Source organism: Salvelinus fontinalis, chromosome 34 (assembly GCF_029448725.1).
Source record: "Salvelinus fontinalis isolate EN_2023a chromosome 34, ASM2944872v1, whole genome shotgun sequence".
Lineage (NCBI taxonomy): Eukaryota > Metazoa > Chordata > Actinopteri > Salmoniformes > Salmonidae > Salvelinus > Salvelinus fontinalis.
The window spans coordinates 20,225,328-20,241,141 of record NC_074698.1 but is presented as its reverse complement, the minus strand read 5'-3'; positions in this window follow the sequence as shown (position 1 = coordinate 20,241,141).

Sequence of the window (15,814 nt, the reverse complement as noted above, 5' to 3'; positions counted from 1 at the left end):
GGGTAGGTCATGGGTATGGTGAGTGGAGGGTAGGTCATGGGTATGCGGAGGGTAGGTAATGGGGGAGGGGAGGGGAGGGTAGGTAATAGGTATGGGGAGTGGAGGGTAGAGTAGGTAATGAGTATGGGGAGTGGAGGGTAGGGTAGGTATGGGGAGTGGAGGGTAGGGTAGGTATGGGGAGTGGAGGGTAGGGTAGGTATGGGGAGTGGAGGGTAGGGTAGGTATGGTGAGTGGAGGGTAGGTAATAAGTACGGGGAGTGGAGGTTAGGGTAGGTAATGGGTATGTGGAGGGTAGGTAATGGGTATGTGGAGGGTAGGTAATGGGTATGTGGAGGGTAGGTAATGGGTATGTGGAGGGTAGGTAATGGGTATGTGGAGGGTAGGTAATGGGTATGTGGAGGGTAGGTAATGGGTATGTGGAGGGTAGGTAATGGGTAGGTAATGGGTATGCGGAGGGTAGGTATGGTGAGTGGAGGATAGGGTTGGTAATAGGTATGGGGAGTGGAGGGTAGGTAATAGGTATGGGGAGTGGAGGGTAGGTAATAGGTATGGGGAGTGGAGGGTAGGGTAGGTAATAGGTATGGTGAGTGGAGGGTATGTAATGGGTATGGGGAGTGTAGGGTAGGTATGGTGAGTGGAGGGTAGGTAATAGGTATGGTGAGTGGGGGGTAGGTAATAGGTATGGTGAGTGGAGGGTATGTAATGGGTATGGGGAGTGTAGGGTATGTAATGGGTATGGGGAGTGTAGGGTAGGTAATAGGTATGGGGAGTGGTGGGTAGGTAATGGGTATGGTGAGTGGAGGGTAGGTAATAGGTATGGGTAGGTAATGGGTATGGTGAGTGGAGGGTAGGTAATAGGTATGGGGAGTGGGGGGTAGGTATTGGGTATGGGGAGTGTAGGGTAGGTAATGGGTATGGGGAGTGGAGGGTAGGTAATGGGTATGGGGAGTGTAGGGTAGGTTATGGGTATGGGGAGTGTAGGGTAGGTAATAGGTATGGGGAGTGGGGGGTAGGTAATGGGTATGGTGAGTGGGGGGTAGGTAATGGGTATGGTGAGTGGGGGGTAGGTAATAGGTATGGGGAGTGTAGGGTAGGTAATGGGTATGGGGAGTGTAGGGTAGGTAATGGGTATGGGGAGTGTAGGGTAGGTAATGGGTATGGAGAGTGGAGGGTAGGTAATGGGTATGGAGAGTGGAGGGTATGTAATGGGTATGGGGAGTGTAGGGTAGGTAATAGGTATGGGGAGTGTAGGGTAGGTAATGGGTATGGGGAGTGTAGGGTAGGTAATGGGTATGGAGAGTGGAGGGTAGGTAATGGGTATGGTGAGTGGAGGGTATGTAATGGGTATGGGGAGTGTAGGGTAGGTAATAGGTATGGGGAGTGTAGGGTAGGTAATAGGTATGGAGAGTGGAGGGTAGGTAATAGGTATGGAGAGTGGAGGGTAGGTAATAGGTATGGGGAGTGTAGGGTAGGTAATAGGTATGGGGAGTGTAGGGTAGGTAATAGGTATGGAGAGTGGAGGGTAGGTAATAGGTATGGGGAGTGTAGGGTAGGTAATAGGTATGGAGAGTGTAGGGTAGGTAATAGGTATGGGGAGTGTAGGGTAGGTAATAGGTATGGAGAGTGTAGGGTAGGTAATAGGTATGGGGAGTGTAGGGTAGGTAATAGGTATGGAGAGTGGAGGGTAGGTAATAGGTATGGGGAGTGTAGGGTAGGTAATAGGTATGGAGAGTGTAGGGTAGGTAATAGGTATGGGGAGTGGAGGGAAGAGGCTCTCAGACCAAAGCCTCTTAACACTGAGCTGGATACACAGGCTGCGTGAAGGAGATCACTACTCATCCATGCGTGTCCAGCATCATTATTCTTAAGAATTATTACTTACTTACAACCAAACTCACTCTCACACATATACACACTCACGCATACACACACACACACAAATTAGGATCTCATTAGCATAACACACTGGAGACTAATTAAAGCACCCATCAACACTGCCCTAATTAGCTCTCCCACGTCATTACTGAGCAAACGAATTACCGCTAATTTACACACCCGCAAAACAAACACAGCACCGTCTCCGTTGGGAAAGACCGCCGCGCGCCTTGCACACTAAACTAAGCCTTGTACGGTGCGCTGCAGCCACAACCAACCAGGCCCCTAGTGGAGCCCGCTATTCATCGGTCTGACAACACAAGATTTACAAAAGATAAAAGTGGAGAGAACGCGGAGAGAATTTTATCAAGTGGGCTGAGTTGTGAGGACTAGGACTATCCAGAGTCCTGTCTCTGGGCCTCTTTATGTTTAATATGCTTTCACTGCGACTTCAGGGCTGAGTTGGCCATTGGACTGACTGACTGTAGCCTGTAGGCCTACGTGTTACCTCTAGAGGGAGTGAGAGTATAGTGGCTCAACCACTGAGGGACCCTAACACTGACCAGCCCATTCAGGATCCTTTGATTGACAGGTCATTAAATACTTTATCAACCATAGCATCAGGCCAAGCTTTCATAGACTCCTTATAGCAATGTATTTTTTCTAAAGAAGATACAGTACATTATTCACGGCCTACACTTTATATATACTGCTGTACTTAGGTATGGCCTACATAAGGGTCCATATTGAAAGTGAAAGAACTCAAATGTTTTGCCATTGGTTTCATGTTGGACAGCAGTATATAATGAATAATGAAGTTTGCACACGTCATTAGTTGAAATTGTAAAGGCAGAGGGAAACCCTGTGGCATTTGTTAAGTAGGACATGGTTGTTTTGTAGTAGCTTGGCTTACAGTAGAGCAAAAAAAGATTTCACTTTTAAACTAGCTCCACTGTATGCTCCGTCAAAGTGCATGGGTGATTCTAAATAGCTGTCCTTTGTTTTTTAAATGTTTCTATTTATGAAATCAGCATTTTAAGTGTTTCTGATTTAAAGCACAGAGCCGCTATGAAAATGTGATCTGAAAAGGTTAGGGAAACAACTCCTTGTGAACACTACAAACAAAGGAGATGGAGCATTGGTTCCATGTTACATCTGAGTTCTCTCACCATTTCACAATCTCTGATGTCACTTTCTGTGGCTAAGCAATCAAACTAATTGTACCTGCTAGGACGACATTTGCAAGCTTTCACATATTTTCATTATTTAAAAAATAATAATAATACATGGGGAACCTACACCCCCATCCCACCTCTCTCTTTCACTCTCACACACACACACACACACACACACACACACACACACACACACACACACACACACACACACACACACACACACACACACACACACACACACACACACACACACACATTGTGGTTTTTTGGGAGGGGGGAAAGTGGCTTTGAAGAGAAATAATGCATTTTGTTTTGCTTCTTACAGTGACACACCTCAAGGCTTTTAAAGTTTGAGATTCCTGAATTAATAATGAATAATTAATGATGAAACCAGGCCACTGCAGCCCAGGAGTAGACCAGAATCTCTATCATCATCCCAATATTAGCACAGCTCCTTCTCACACAGCTAGAGACAGAGAGACATCTACAGACAGAGTGACAGACTAACCCAGGGAGAGAGAGAGCAGGATGGGAGGGGGGTGAAACAGAGAGGTGTTCAGAAGAGACAGAGCTCCTGAAACAGTGAGATGGAGAGAACTATAATTATGCCACTAATTATACATGCAATCGCAGAGTTGGATGGAGAGAGAGAGAGAGAGGGAGAGAAGAAGCAGGGGAGGGAGCGAGTCTCCACCGCGTAATTACAGTATAAGAACCAAATGAGACACAGAGGAAACACAGGAACATCATACAGTACAGCTCATCCACTTATACATAGTCCTCTCTCTCCTACCAACTCACTGCGTCGATGTCTCATTACAGCATAGAGACTCTAACACAACCCATGTTCAGTTGCTAAAACACACACATGTGCACATACAGTACCAGTCAAAAGTTTGGACACACCTACTCATTCAAGGGTTTTTCTTTATTTGTACTATTTTCTACATTGTAGAATAATAGTGAAGACATCAACACTATGAAATAACACACATGGAATCATGTAGTAACCAAAAAATTGTTTAACAAATCAAAATATATTTTATATTTGAGATTCTTCAAAGTAGCCACCCATTGCCTTGATGACAGCTTTATACACTCTTGGCATTCTCTCAACTAGCTTCACCTGGAACGATTTTCCAACAGTCTTCAAGGAGTTACCCCATATGCTGAGCACTTGTTGGCTCCTTTTTCTTCGCTCTGCGGTCTAACTCATCCCAAACTATCTCAATTGGGTTGAGGTCGGGTAATTGTGGAGGCCAGGTCATCTGATGCAGCACTCCATCACTCTCCTTCTTGGTCAAGTAGCCTGGAGGTGTGTTGGGTCATTGTCCTGTTGAAAAACAAATGATAGTCCCACTGAGCGCAAACCAGATGGGATGGCGAATCGCTGCAGAATGCTGTGGTAGCCATTCAAGTTTGCCTTGAATTCTAAATAAATCACAGTGTCACCAGCAAAGCACCCCCACACCATCACACCTCCTTCTCCATGCTTCATGGTGGGAATCACACATGCGGAGATCATCTGTTCACCTACTCTGCATCTCACAGACACGGCGGTTGGAACCACAAATCTCAAATTTGTACCCATCAGATGAAAGGACAGATTTCCACCAGTCTAATGTCCATTACTTTTGTTTCTTGGCCCAAGCAAGTCTCTTCTTCTTCTTTGTGTCCTTTAATAGTGGTTTCTTTGCAGCAATTCGACCATGAAGGGCTGATTCACGCAGTCTTCTCTGAACAGTTGATGAGATGTATCTGTTACTTGAACTCTGAAGCATTTATTTGGGCTGAAATTTCTGAGGCTGGTGACTCTAACTTATCCTCTGCGCAGAGGTAACTCTGGATCTTCCTTTCCTGTGGCGGTCCTCGTGAGAGCCAGTTTCATCACAGCGTTTGATGGTGCGACTGCACTTGAAGAAACTTTCAAGGTTTTTGAAATTTTCCAGACTGATTGACCTTCATGTCTTACAGTAATGATGGACTGTCGTTTCTCTTTGCTTATTTAAGCTGTTCTTTCCATAATATGGACTTGGTCTTTTACCAAATAGGGCTATATTCTGTATACCACCCCTACCTTGTCACAACACAACTGATTGGCTCAAACGCATTAAGAAGGAAATAAATTCCACAAATTAACTTTTAACAAGGCACACCTGTTAATTGAAATGCATTCCAGGTGACTACCTCATGAAGCTGGTTGAGAGAATGCCAAGAGTGTGCAAAGCTGTCATCAAGGCAAAGGGTGGCTACTTTGAAGAATCTCAAATATAAAATATATTTCGATTTATTTAACACTTTTTTGGTTAATACATTATTCCATATGTGTTTTTTCATAGTTTTGATGTCTCCACTATTATTCTACAATGTAGAAAATAGTACAAATAAAGAAAAACCCTTGAATGAGTAGGTGTGTCCAAACTTTTGACTGGTACAGTACATGTGCGTTCACACGAGCATACATTCATAACCAATAACTCAAAACAAGATGCAAGACTGAAAAATAAACAGCCAGGTTGTAGGACATGGGGAAATGCCGTCAAAGCCGGGCCACTAGCGGTAACAGTGAGCGCTATTACCATCAAGTAGGCTTGGGTCAGAAGGTTGCGTGTTCGATCCCAGTGTGGACACTGGCTTTTTCTTTGACGTTTTAACCTATCCCTAATCTTAACCCTTACCGTAACAATTCGGAATGAGTGCCTAAATGTAACTTCAAAACTAGATGTTTGGGGAAATGGAACATACAGAGAAGCAGGAACAACAAAAACAATTCGAAATGTGATGTTTGGTGCAACTTTGGAGAATGTAGATGATCATCTAATTCTGCAGTGAGACTAAGAGCTTTTTTTTTTTTTACCTTTATTTAACTAGGCAGGTCAGTTAAGAACAAATTCTTATTTTCAATGACGGCCTAGGAACAATGGGTTAAATGCCTTGTTCAGGGGCAGAACGACAGATTTTCACCTTGTCATCTCAGGGGTTCGATCTTGCAACCTTTCGGTTACTAGGCCAACGCTCTAACCACTAGGCAACCTGCCTCCCCGTTGCTGAAATATAATTTAAAACACACTCATCCACCAACACAGTCTCATGTTTCTTTTTGTTGTTGTTACAGTATGCTCTACTGAATATCAGTGTGACTTATTCCATATCAGTGTGACTTATTCCCTGTGTCATTGTGTTCATTGATTAAAGAGAAGGAGAGCAGAGAGAAGGATAGATCACAATAACTACATCACGCTGGTGTGACTGGAAAGGACAACTTTGTTTTTATGCTTGGAGAAGTTGGAGAATGTAGCATTTTTCAATCAACTGACACAGCAATCTAGAGCCATAATCATTATGCCTAATTCTATGTAAAAAAAAAAAAGATTTTTCTGCATAGGTTATATAAACATACCTCTTTACCTATTCAATTGTCATTTTAACTAATGATGCACATTGATTCTTTAAAAACGTTCATGCCTTAGGAGTTGCTACACTGGTACAGTGCCTTCAGAATGCTTTCATAACCCCTGACATATTCCACATGTTGTTGTGTTACAGCCTGAATTCCAAACGGATTAATAGATTTTCTCCCACCAATCTACACACAATACCCCATGATGACAAAGTGAAAACATCTTTTTAGAAATGTTTGCAAATGTTTTGAAAATGAAATACAGAAATATCTCAGTTCCATAAGTATTCACACCCCTGAGCCTTTGGCAGAGATTACAGCTGTCTTTCTGGGTAAGTCTCGAAATGCTTTCCACATCTAGATTTTGTAACATTTGCCCATTATTCTTTTCACAATTCTTCAAGCTCTGTCAAATTGGTTGTTGATCATTGCTAGACAACCATTTTCAGGTCTTGGCATAGATTTTCAAGTAGATTTAAGTCAAAACTAACTCGTCCACCCAAGCAACTCCAGTGTAGATTTGGCCTTGTGTTTTAGGTTATTGTCCTGCTGACAGGTGAATTCATCTCCCAGTGTCTGGTGGAAAGCAGACAGAACCAGGTTTTCTAGGATTTGCCTGTGCTTAGCTCCAATCCGTTTCTTTTTTATCATGAAAAACTGTCCCCTGTCCTTAACGATTACAAGCATACCTATAACATGATGCAGCCATCACTATGCTTGAAATGATGATAAAATGTGGACTTACGTTTAGTAATTAATTTAGCGTTAACCAGTGATAGCAGACACCCACATAGAGGATGTTTTGGCGGTGTCGGAGGTGGAACTACGTTGGAGCCGTCAAATCAGTGACCTTGCAGGGGTCCAGAGGAACTGCATTACGCCAGTGAGCCACACCCACCCCACTACCATTAGAAGTTCTGAATGAGAAAGTGTAGGCTATATAGACAGTTACCCTCAAATTGAAAAATCCTTATACAAAATAAATTACATCTCACATTTCAGTGTTCAAACTTGTAAACAGGGCTGCATGGGTTTTCTGTTAATCCGACTCTGTGCGGCCAATGACAATGTCCGCTTTAGGTATAATTCCAGGAGCCGCTTGTGGATTTGACAGTTCTAACGCAGTTCCACCTCTGACACCACCAAAACAACCACTGTGGATGTCGGCTAAAGCGGATCTGACTGAATAGAGCCCTTTAAACCTGAAGATGTTTAAAACAGGACAAATCTGAGGGGGCACATGCCTTTGTGCCCCCTATGGGCATGAAGCCACTGCATGTGTGTGTCCCCGTCTGTCTGTGTGTATTTGTTGTGCATCTGTGTGTGTCTCTGTGAGCGTGTTTCCTCATGATATCATCCCCTGTTCTTCTCTATCCCAAACGGCTCCTCCTCATAAAGCCCCTGCCTGACTTCCAGATCCTTGAATGTAAAACTCAGTCTCTTCATGTTCATGGTTGTGCTTCAACCTGTATCAATCATCTCTGTTACGACTATCGTCGTAATCCTCTTCCTCGGACGAGGAGAGGCGAGACGGATCGGACCAATACGCAGAGTGGTTAGTGTTCATAATGATTTATTAAAACGAAACTGAATACTGAATTACAAAACTGTTTGGCCCTGTCCGGGGGTTTCTTCGGATGGGGCCACAGTGTCTCCTGACCGCTCCTGTCTCAGCCTCCAGTATTTATGCTGCAGTAGTTTATGTGTCGGGGGGCTAGGGTCAGTTGGTTATACCTGGAGTACTTCTCCTGTCTTATCCAGTGTCCTGTGTGAATTTAAGTATGCTCTCTCTAATTCTCTCGTTCTCTCTTTCTCTCTGAGAACCTGAGCCCTAGGACCATACGTCAGGACTACCGGGCATGCTGACACCTTGCTGTCCCCAGTCCGCCCGGCCTTGCTGCTATTCCAGTTTCAACTGTTTCTGCCTGCGGTTACGAAACCCCTACCTGTCCCAGACCTGCTGTTTTCAACTCTTAATGATCGGCTATGAAAAGCCAACTGAGATTTATTCCTGATTATTATTTGACCATGCTTGTCATTTATGAACATTTTGAAAATCTTGGCTCTCTCTAATTTTCTCCTTCTCTCTTTCTCTCGGAGGACCTGAGCCCTAGGACCATACGTCGGGACTACCGGCCGTGGTGACTCCTTGCTGCCCCCAGTCCGCCTGGCCTTGCTGCTATTCCAGTTTCAACTCTTCTGCCTGCGGTTATGGAACCCCTACCTGTCCCAGACCTGCTGTTTTCAACTCTTAATGATGGGCTATGAAAAGCCAACTGAGATTTATTCCTGATTATTATTTGACCATGCTTGTCATTTATGAACATTTTGAAAATATTGGCTCTCTCTAATTTTCTCCTTCTCTCTTTCTTTCTCTCGGAGGACCTGGGCCCTAGGACCATGCGTCGGGACTGCCACCCGTGGTGACTCCTTGCTGTCCCCAGTCCGCCTGACCTTGCTGCTATTCCAGTTTCAGCTGTTCTGCCTGCGGTTATGGAACCGCCACCTGTCCCAGACCTGTTGTTTTTCAACTCTTAATGATCAGCTATGAAAAGCCAACTGAAAATTATTCATGATTATTATTTGACCATGCTTGTCACTTATGAACATTTTTGAACATCTTGGCATAGTTCTGTTATAATCTCCACCCGGCACAGCCAGAAGAGGACTGGCCACCCCTCATAGCCTGGTTCCTCTCTAGGTTTCTTCCTAGGTTTTGGCCTTTCTAGGGAGTTTTTCCTAGCCACCGTGCTTCTACACCTGCATTCTAGCTGTTTGGGGTTTTAGGCTGGGTTTCTGTACAGCACTTCGAGATATTATCTGATGTACGAAGGGCTATGTAAAATAAAATTGATTGATTGATAAACGAAGTGCATAAACCGATACAGTCCCGTGTGGTGCAACAAACACAGACACGGAAACAAACACCCACAAAACACACGTGAAACCCAGGCTGCCTAAGTATGATTCTCAATCAGGGACAACGATTGACAGCTGTCTCTGATTGAGAATCATACCCGGCCGAACACAAACATCCCAACATAGAAAATAACACATAGACAACCCACCCCAACTCACGCCCTGACCAACTAAATAAATACAAGAAAAGGAAAAACAGGTCAGGAACGTGACAATCTCTCTCATTACTGCGGCCCAACCCACTCACTCCCCTCCCCAGAGTCCAGGGAGCTGGTTGAACCACCTACTAATCTCTGCACTTTGGGAGATAGGGCCTGTTCTCATGGGCCCCACAGCACTAGGAAAAGCCTGTGTGCTCAATTCCATTTGCTTACTCTCTGCCCATCTTCAAAGACCCAGATAGCTGAATATACCTTTTATTCATTTCACGGCTTGGTAATTATTTTTTTCTCTCTCTCACCGTATAAATCCTGAGCAGGTCTTTGGAGAATTGGCTTGTGAATAAAGTGCTTTCATCTGCCGTATGTTTATTACTGTGTTATGTTATATATGTAGTATTACTGGGGTACTTTACTAATGATTCATATTCTCACTACATTTCTATTCATGTTATTTGATGAACAGTAAAACTGATGTGCTTTTCATTCTGTTTCTGATTGGCGTCTTTTCTTGGGGACACTTGCGTTTTAGGTGAGTGAACTCATCTGCTATCACAGACTGGCAGAAGGAAAACGCCCGGAGGCCTTTTCATTAAAACAATTACGCTAATTACACTTTACTGGCTGTAGGGGAATGGAAATGCTTTTATTTTAAGACAGAGCGGGAGAGAAAAGAGCAAACGTTTGAAAATAAAAAATGAAAAGGTTGGGGGGGAAGCACAGGGATATTCCCCCTCTATTTCTCTCTCCCCCTTCTCTCCTTCTCCCCCCTCCCCCCCACTTCTCTTCCTCTCAAATTATTAAATGTTTTTTATCTGTACATTTTAGACTTTGAGTAAAGAGAGTGATGTCATTAGTAGTGTTATTAGGTTCCCCATGTGTGTATAATCAGGGTCTTACAATCAGATCCAGGAGATAAAATCACAGCCTGCTAAAGCATCTTAGCAGCAGTAAGATATCCATTATATCCAACAAATCTGAAGTAGGCCAGATTAGATTTCACACTTTTGACAGATGGTCTTTTTTTGGGGCTTTTGAAGTCAAGTCACAGAGAGCATTGTCTGTATCTGTGTTCTTCTTCTGTAGGAGACATCTTTTTACATTGCTAGTTTCACCGTCACAATCAAAGCCCTAATATGAAAGAAACTCCTCTTACATCAACCAAACTGAAAAAAATTAGCTCTTTGATGGTTGGTAGAAGCTAACTCTGCAGCGGTAGTCATGGGATCAAGTTATGCAGAGACTTACTCAGGATTGCATGGTTTTAGAAACTCCAAAGTATTACTGTTGAAGAGCCTCCTCGAAGCAATTAGCCATATGTAACCATTATGTGCTGGCTGTATCCTGGCCCTGACCATCCATTCCCAGTGCTACACTGTCCCACCTCCCATCTATTAGGCCCAGTAAATCAGGTAGTAAATATGTTTGACTGGATGAACCCTGTGGTGAGCCATTTGGCCTAAAACGCCTGTATACTTTATGTGCTATCTGGCTATAGTAAGTGAGCATCACTTGGCTGTGACATAAACCATCCGGTCTCCAACACATACGGTTTACCATGGATTATGGGTACGATTTGGCTTTTTTCTCTCTCCCTCTCGCTCTTTCTCTCTGGTCGTTGGTCCATGATGTTGGTCCGTTGTGTGCTCTGTGGCAATCCCACCTGTAGCCAGGAGAGGGCTGCTCAGGCAGGCAGGTCTGGATGGATCCACGTTGCTCAGCTTCACATAGGAAGTGCAGCAGCAGCACTGTTCACGGTTCACGTGCTCGAGAGAGAGACTGCATGCTATAAGCCAGGAGCCCAGGGGGAGGAGTTAGACAGACAGGTCAGTATGTTCTTGCGTAACACTAGAGAAGAGTCAAGGTGCAGGAAGAAAGGAGGGGAGGATTGGGAACACAGACATAATCATGCTTAGCTCACATGGCAGATAGGCAGCAGAAGGCATACACTCTCACACTTATGCAAACCGGCTTACATGCTCACACACTCCTGGAGACATTTTCACATGCTCACCAACACACAACCGTCACTTGCCGATTTCTTGCACATGCTTACACAAACACACACACACACACACACACACACACACACACACACACACACACACACACACACACACACACACACACACACAAGTTGACTGGATGAAATAGCAACACAGTGCCGATATGGAGGGAGCGGGAGAAAGGGGGGAGGGGGAGAGGATGGGAGAAGGAGGTAGAGAGAGGGGGATGAATGCAGCAGTTTTGAAAGAGCGTTTGGCTCAATTCAAATAGTTGCCATGGTTTCAAGATGTTTCCATGGAAACACAAGCTGCCAAAAAAATGAATTTGAACTGAATCTTTGCAGGGAGATGGCAGGAAGGTGAGACAGGTAGGGGAGAGGACGGCAACAAGGAGGAAAGAGAGAGGGGTACTTCAGACCCGCAGACAGACTGAGCCCCTATGAATACAACAGTCACTTCACCGGGTTGAAGGTGTGGGTGTAGGGGCAAGGGCGGAGGTGGGAGTTGCAGGTAACAAGGAGGAAGAGAAAAACAAAAACAAGGCACGCTATGGAAGCAAAGGGGGTTGGAGTGGACTATTTTAGGCCACAGGTTGTCATAGTAACAGTGGCCTCACAGCAGAGGTGTGTGTGAGATGTGAGGGTGTGTGTGTGTGATGTGAGGGAGTACAATCATGATGTCCCATGCTTTAACGGCTCCTCTAAGTACAGAACAAGGCCTTTAATGTCTACTCAGTCAGTCAGCACGTCTGCTTTCGTTCCCCATGCTCTTTGCATCTTCCTCCCTCACTCACTCTCTCTTTTCTCTGTCTCACTATACCTCTCCATGCTTCCACTTCTTTCTCTCTCTCACTGTCTCTCTACCTCTCCTTCTCTCTGAAGGACAGAGGTATTCCCACATTTCTCGGTCGCCATGGTAACGCTGCAGCAAGCAAGAAAGAGAGGCCGCAAGAGGAAGGGGGAGGGGAGACGAGGCTGGGGATGTGTGAACAATGCTAATGCTACTTCACTGATCATTGATTGTGTATCCAACCCTTCTCTCTCTTTCCTTCTTTCCACCTCTTTGTATCCTCATTACTCTCTTCATCTCACCGTGTCCCTCTCCCTGTGGTTTTAAAAGCCAATCTTTAAATAGTGCTGTCATTGTTATCATTATCATTATTGGGTCATTTAGCAAATGTCTGTATCCAGGGCAATGTGGAGAAGTGACATTGGTTCCTTGGTTAATACAAATATAGACAGAATCCATCAACATCTCTAGGAGTCATTATCAGTCTAATGGTGAAACTCTTCCTGTCCCATCCCACTGTACATAACGCCATCTCATTACACCACTCCCACCAGTCCAGGAGTAAACAGGCGTGTGTGTGTGTGTGGGTGACCTCAGGGGGCGTAAACAGTGATGCTAATGCGCTAATGCTAGCAGGGCAAGCATAGCATATCACACACCAGTAGCAGCAGAGGCCCCTGGGCCTGCGAGGGCAGACAGCCAGGCAGGCAGGTATACAGCCATCCATCCAGGCAGGTATACAGGCAGGTATACAGGCAGGCAGGCAGGCAGAAAGTCAGTCAGGTATACAGGCAACCAGCCAGGCAGGCAGGTATACAGGCAGCCAGCCAGGCAGGCAGGCAGGTATACAGGCAGCCAGCCAGGCAGGCATGTATACAGGTAGGGAGCCAGCCAGGCAGGTATACAGGCAGGCCGCCAGTCAAGCAAACAGGCAGGCAGGTATACAGGTAGGGAGCCAGGCAGGCATGTATGCAGGCAGGCCGGTATACAGACAGCCAGGTTTACAGGCAGGCAGGTATACAGGCAGCCAGCTGCAGCAGAGCCTGTCTAAGAGGGCTGAGGCTGACTCAATACACCAGGTAGTGGAGTGAAGTAAATAAGAGCCAGTCTCTCAGGATGCTTCACACAGGTGTCCACTGCTGCAGGCTCCACTAGTGGCTTTACGTCCTGTAGTTAGTTAGCCTACCTGCTGTTCTCTCACAATCAGGCACACACACATGCGGACGTATGGACACACACACACACACACACACACACACACACACACACACACACACACACACACACACACACACACACACACACACACACACACACACACACACACACACACACACACACTTCCAGGACAACATTGTCTACTGCCTGTCATTACTCTGCAGCTAATCGATGGATTGAAGGTATTGATAGAGGTTCACCTCTCCACCTCCACCTCACCATGTCTCCACAGCCTCAGTCAGTCACTGGTGCAACTCTTTCAACCAGTTGACACTGAACCTTTTGATCTGCTGTGTACAGAGATATTGCCTACCCTCAGTACATACAGTGTATAATGCAGCCCAGCCACACTGTATACTGTATCTGCATGTCAATCACCACAGTAAATTACACCGTGTGCAGCAATCCACTCACTGTCAATTCACCATCTGTGTGTTTGTTTGTGCTGTATCTACGTTGATCTAGCCAATAAGTCGTCTCATCCATGTCAATCATCACTAATGTATAGGAAATCTGTGTGCGCCGGTACCCATAATTCTACAGGGCGTGCGACAAGCCGTCGTTTGTCGATTGCATGTCTAGTGTAGAAATGAATGTGTTCATAGCCGGGTGTGTGTGTTCGGATGTTTACCAGTTGTTCTCTGTTCTAGTCTGGAATGCTGAATATGAGAGATAATTATCCTATCACACAGATAACAACAGTGTCAAGTCCTCTGTCGGCAACACTCCTCCGTGGTCTCCTCAGTCAGAGCCCTGTCTGTCACACGGATTCAGGATTTGGGGAGCCATGGAAACAGACGTGTGGATGAGTAGCTGTCAGTGTCACTGGGGTCTGTGCTGAAGCCGTGTGTTCTGTCATACTGTGAGGAAAGTCTACAGTCAGTACAACTCTTCCTGCCACCTACTTTCAAGGGCTCTTTACCACGTAGTCACAGTCACACACGCGTTGGCTGGTAGGTGTTGTGTTATGTTGATGACTCTGGCTGTGTGGCGTGGAGTGCAAACTGTCAACATATGTCTGCCTTCACATAAAAGACGTCTCTTCATGCATAGTTGTGCGTGAAATATGGTCCCTTGATAAATTCCTATAGATATTGCATGTGTTCTCTTTTCTACATTTACTGGTATACGTTCTGTCAAAATGATATTTATAATATATGAACCTGTCGTAGCTTCATGTGGGTAGAAAACATGCAGCTTGTGTTTGTACACTCTTAGAAAAAAGGGTTCCAAAAGGGTTATTCGGCTGTCGCCATAGAATAACTTGTTTTCGTTCCACATAGAACCCTTTTTGTGAAAAAGTTCTACATCGAACCCAAAAGTGTACTACCTGGTACAAAACATTTTTCTTCAAAGGGTTCTCATATGGGGACATCCGAAGAGCACTTTTAAGTTCTAGATTGCACCTTTTTTTCTAGGAGTTTATAAGCTTTTTTTCTAGGAGTGTGTGTGTGTGTGTGTGTGTGTGTGTGTGTGTGTGTGTGTGTGTGTGTGTGTGTTATATACTGTCCTGTATGTCCAGTCATCAGATATTGTGCTTGTACATTGTATGTGTCATGTGATTGGTGTGTCATCTTGTCACCTCTCTCCCTCTCTCACTCACTTTCTCTGTCTCCTCTCACTCTCTCCTGCTCCATGCTTTCTAATCAATAAGTCCTCTCGACGTCGATTACCCTCTTCCCCCACAGGAAAACAAACGTCCTTCCACAGGACAAACAGAGGAAAGTGAAAAGAGAGGGAGGAAAGGGAGAGAGGATAATTTAGCAAAAATACTGTAAACCTGATAAAATACCTAAACAGCTGTCCGTGCCATCCCGGAGGAAGAGAGGAGAGCAGGAGAGAGGTGAGAAAGAGGGGGACATTGAAAGGGTAGTTATGGGATGGATGATTACCCCCTGTCGCCAAGGTTACACTTTACAACTGTATCACCGCAGAGGGAGGGAGGAGGGGGTGACATGGACAGTCCATCACAGGGGACTGAATTAAAGAAGGCAGAGGCACCTTCCTCTGATACTGACCTTCACATTGAGGATTAACGCTGGTCCTGACCTCCAGACTAAAACACCATGATACCTGCGTCACATTCAACACGGCTAACACTAACCATGACCAGCAGACCAGAAACGATGGGAAGGAGAGGGATGGTGAAAAATGGGTGATATGATAGACCTCAATAAGAGCGAGCAAGAGAAAACGCTTAGATTCCAGCCAACTGCAAGAATTGACCTTTAAAAAGCAAAAAAAAAGGAAATTTGTTTGCTTCTCTCTGTC